The sequence below is a fragment of the Macrosteles quadrilineatus genome, unplaced genomic scaffold (assembly GCF_028750875.1).
Source record: "Macrosteles quadrilineatus isolate MER2022 unplaced genomic scaffold, UCM_ALF_1.0 Scaffold_1__1_contigs__length_201487025, whole genome shotgun sequence".
NCBI classification, from domain to species: Eukaryota; Metazoa; Arthropoda; class Insecta; order Hemiptera; family Cicadellidae; genus Macrosteles; species Macrosteles quadrilineatus.
Window position 1 is genome coordinate 86,362,049 of NW_026542594.1, and position 5,170 is coordinate 86,367,218.

Below are 5,170 nucleotides of genomic sequence, written 5' to 3' on the forward strand. Positions count from 1 at the left end.
TCAGCCGAGGCCGCCATTGTTGTTTTTGTTTTCGTTTTAGTTGTTTAGTTCTGTGTTTCTGCTGCAGTTCGAGTTCTTTACTTTATCTCTTCTGCTTTTTATTCTGTGTAGTCTCTGCCCTCTTCGAGATCAATATTTCAATCGTTGTTTCCAAAACTTAGCTGTTAATTATTCAGTTTTTTAGTTAGTTTTAAAAGTTTATTTTACAGTTGTAACTTATTTAAGTTCAAGAATCAAGAAGTTTATTGGCCATCGGTGTTACCGTTGGTCCTAGGCCTACTTTTAAGATTTTCGCTAGATCAACCTAACTTATTTATGTTTTCAATTCATCATCAATTTTCTACAACCCTCAAAGGTAAGTGTTCTGCTTTTATTTATGGTCTAAACTTACAAATACTGGATTTTAATTAGGCTAGGCTAAGTTAAGTTACATCACAGACAATTGGATAAAGAAGGTTTGAGTTACATCTTCATTTTTACTGGTCTTGGATGATATTTTCGGTAGGTGTGTATTCTTTCAAGATTTCGGTTGCACTTTAGTTTCTGTCCTACATTTACTATTATAGGACTACTAGCCACGAATACTAGAACATGTTTTCTAGTACGGTACCTATTTAGGTACGGTACTACACAAATAGGTAGGCCTATTTGTGCTACCAGCTGATGAAACTGTTCTAAACTTAACTTAGGACTAACCTTAACCAAACATGCAGTTAAGTACTAGGTAACTTGAGTTATGTGAGTAAATGTAGGACAGAAACTAAAGTGCAGCCAAGATTTTATCAAGTAGGCCTACGATATTAACTAACTTAGGTTAGGCCTATTAATTAGCACATTAGTAAGTTACAGGGTTTTTAAATTTGCAGAGGATACGCATCCGGTAACTGGACGTGGATTAGGCGTCCAGCAGTTACTGTCATAACCTAACCTAACCAACCAAACTTGCTGATAATGAAAAATGATAATGAATGAAGGTTAAATTATGTTCATAATATAAAATTATAAATGCCAAAAATTCTAACAAAAGATGTATAGTTAATGGCATTCAAAGCAAAATCTTTGACAAAAAGTTAAAGTTACCGATGTGATTCGAACCAGGGACCTCTTGCGTTAATCAGCCTAGCACTCTATCCACTACACCACAAACACCGATGGTTGTACATCGTATCGTTGTGGTAATGGCGTTCCGGGCCCTCACAACCCTGTGACGTCAGTGCCGGACGCCTAAGTTAATCCACGTCCTGTTACTGGACGAGTATCCTCTGTGTTTTAAGTTACGCTTGATGTTTTTTAAATTTACAGTAGGTAATGGTAATTCCCAGGCCTACACTAAGATTTTAACGCAACTAATTATATGCTTCATTATGTTAAATTATCAAGAGATAAGTTAATTTTTTGGCTAAGGGTTTTTGAACTTGTCCAGTTTTTGTTAGACGGTTTGTTTATTTACAAATGACTAATAGGTAACTATACTATATGCTAATTAACTTAGGCCCATGTTATACGGACAGCAAGAACGCGACAGATAAAACGCCGACGCTGATCTACAAATTCAGTGCTGTTATACAATCAGCAATCACGCTGTGTCATCGACGCCAGGGAGCTGTTATACGAGCAGTAAACATGCCGCGACAGGCTCCGAGGGAGCCCGAAGGTCGCCGAACTGTGAATTTCCACTCCCGATAAGTCGCCTGGGAACTATCCTGTCGGAGAAGTATGGTGGGGTGAAGCACGGATCTGCTGTGTAAAAGCTGCCCGTATAACAGTAGGTACTCGCATAATTTCTGTCGCGTTTTTTCCGCCAGTTTTACCGGTCCGGTCGCGTTGTCCACGCTGACGCCAGGTTTACAGTGTCCGATGCGACAGATAAAACGTTCGTACGAGTATAACTTGCACACAGTGACGTCCATTGCTCGGTAGGCTTGGCGTCTACGCGGCGAAAAATCTGTCGCGTTTTTTCTGTCCATATAACATGGGCCTTAGGCATACACAATTTCATTCAACAATTATTACAAGGAATTAAGTTAGCTTATGCATGGATAGGTATATCTGTCATAAGTAAATAAGATAAACTTAATTAATTGTGAATGCAACAAATAGGCCTAATTTAAAAAACATACCTTCTGTTGCTGTATCTAGGTTATGTTATGTTCACTCCTAGGGGCCAGTTGTGGAATCAGGTCTGGATTTACTTATTGTTTTGGGAAATAGAATGGTTATAACAGTCAAACACACCTAAGAAGGTACTTAGCCGAAAGTATAAAACGATTAAATATGACTAAAAAGTTTTTTTGTTTTTGTAGATCGACTTCTTCCAAAGGATTGGGGGCGCAACAGTGGTGGACTCTGGCTGTCGAGCCCTCATCAGATCGCGGACAAACGAAGTAGATGTTAGCTTCAGTTGGGAGGGAAGGAAGGGAAAGAGGACCCTCCACAGCCTCAACTTCATAAAACACTGGAGAGTGAGTATAATAGTTGCCTACTAATAGTTACTGGAATCTAATGGAATTTAAATAATAGTCCCTGAAAAGTTATTTTACCTGGGGAGCAGTGATTAACTCTTTTGTTTGAGTTATAATTTTAAATCTATTTTTAAAAAGCTACCCAACTTAATATTTATGAACACTCTTTTTTTAAAGGTGTGTGAAATATTTGATTTATTTCAATCTAATCTGTATCTAATCATGGGGAGACTGTGGGAGAAATTTGTAAGGATGAGATGCCGTTTTTTTTCTTCTAAAACTAATAGGCTAATGTTAAACGTGAATCCGTTCTATATTCATCATTAGTTTCAATTAAAACCCTCTTATGTTCCCAACCGGAGACTTTATTTGGGGCCCCTAATTTAAACCAACAAAAACAGAAAATATCAAAAAGAAAAAGAAGAAATAGTTATAAAAAAAGTTAAAGGAAAATTTTAACAAGCTAACAACAAGTTTAAATTCTTTTAGCGAATTTCCCATATAGGGAATAAGCTATTACTGTAGGTCTCATGGTAAGACCTCGACCCGGGACCGATTTACTTTTTCATTTTGGGGTCCTCCATAGGCCAAAAACACCCTCCGTTTAAATTCATATATATATATGAAATATATACATATGTATGTATATGTCCGTTAGCGCGATATCTCAATCAAAAATGAACCGATTTTGATCAAATTTGGTACTAATGTATAACCTACGTTTATTCAAAATAATTTGAACAGACTATGGGAACGAGGGTTTATGTGTGGTTTTATGGGGTAAAAATTGGGTTTTCTGATTTTTGACTCTAAAAACACAAAACTTCACGATTTCTTTCCATACCATTTTGTATAGCTTATAAAAGAAATCATTTTGTATATTGAAGCGTTGTTGTATGCCTATCGGTTACGGAGATAATCGAAAAATATTGTAAATTAATAATTTATATGTTATTCTCATGGAGAAAAACTGTTGTAGGCTAGTTTGCTTGTAGGCTATATAAATATATTTTTGTCAAATTTGACAATTTTGTTTGTTTCATTCTAGTTTATGAACATTTCAATTGAAATAAAAAAACACTTCAATACCTTCCTTCCTTGTAGCAGCGAACCTAAGTACAGTACTCATTATAATCAATGTTACCTATTTAAATAGGAAATAAATCTTACAATTTTAAGGGAATGCAGTAGAGTCCCGAAAACTCGGCGTAATGTGGACTGGAAGGGTGTCGAGTTTGTGAAATGTCGGGTTATTGGGAACTAGGGTTATAAATAAGAACCATACAATTTGTAATCCTTTTAGCTGCCTTATTTATTTATATTTATATTACAAGTCAGTATTAAGTCATCAGATATAGTACAATAAATCCTTGGTACAAGTTGGGAATGATTTAACTTGAGCCCATGTTTAACTCATGTCGTACTCAAAAATCACTAATTTTCTGAGCCAGGTGATGGCCGAGTTATCCAGACTGCCGGGTTATCGAGTGCCGAGTTTGCGAGACTCTACTGTACTTAAGTAGAAATCCAGCCCAGTAAATGGAAATTTGCTTAGTCTGCAGGGTTGCTGTGGCGGGGGTATTTGATATCCATAACATAAAAAAACTTTTTGTAAATCATTACTTGGCCTCTATTAATCTAGGTAACTACAGTTGGCTCTCAATAATCGGACATTTACTTAAATAGGCCCATTAGAATGTCAGTTTGCCAAAAATGTTTGACTACCAATGTGTGGTGATTTTCCCAATTTCATGGCGATCGTAGGTGGCAATGGTTTCATGATCACAGGATATGTTAACGATTTCGCCGTGATCGTAGGATAGGCTAACTGAGGTTAGTTTGATCTAGGTCCGCAAGTACTCTAATTACGGCACTGTTATTAGTAATGATTATTTCTGGATACACGAATAAGCTAGAGTATGTAGGCTATGTCTAAAACATGCAAAGGTCTACCAGACCAGTCCAAGTAGATGACAGAGAAGTGTTGATGAACGAGTCTATTTGTGGGTCTCCTTAATCCTGAACATTGGATGCGCCATTTTGCTTTGCTTCGACCACGTACTATGCTTACTACTCAAACCGGCCCTGCAAAATATTCCCGAGTTTATACTCATAAAGTATTTAGTATTAACTAATTAGTGTCCAGTGGCATCACCGCCATGTCGGATTATCAAGGGTAAATTGTTTTGAACCCCCGTAAAAAGTCTTCTTCTAAGTTAAAGGACAAAGTAGAAACGACCTTATGAGAAAAAACTGAATCAAACACATTAACACTTGCTTATAACATAACAATTATAGTGAAAACTCTGTGGTATCACATTGTAAAATCATGTTTCAGGTGTTGTTGCAGCGTCTCACGGAGACAATGTCACATACAAGGCATTTGAAACCAAGGTTAATGAATGGTTCCGGCAGGCTCGAAGATTAAATTTTCAAATGTAAAGCTGTACTTGATTTATTAAGATTACATTTTTAATTGTAAAGCTGTACTTTGTACTTATTGCCTACTGTTCTGATTTTAGTTTTGTTGGGTACAAATTCAATTCTAATTACTAATTATATGATATTATGTTATAATGTTATGCAATTCTAGAATGATTAGTTTTCCTTTTGATTAATGAGAATTTGTTTCCTATAAAGTAACACATTTTTATGCATTCAATTCAAACAAATACTAACACACCATGAATGAGTGAAGACAATTTTAA

General features: G+C 36.1%; 1 long non-coding RNA gene across 1 annotated transcript; it reads left to right on the forward strand.

Moving 5' to 3' along the window:
• Positions 1 to 4,945, forward strand: LOC128999946 (uncharacterized). Its single transcript, XR_008491350.1, has 3 exons — positions 1 to 355; positions 2,304 to 2,462; positions 4,801 to 4,945. It is a non-coding gene; the product is annotated as an uncharacterized LOC128999946 (long non-coding RNA).
• The last annotated feature ends 225 nt before the right edge of the window (positions 4,946 to 5,170 follow it).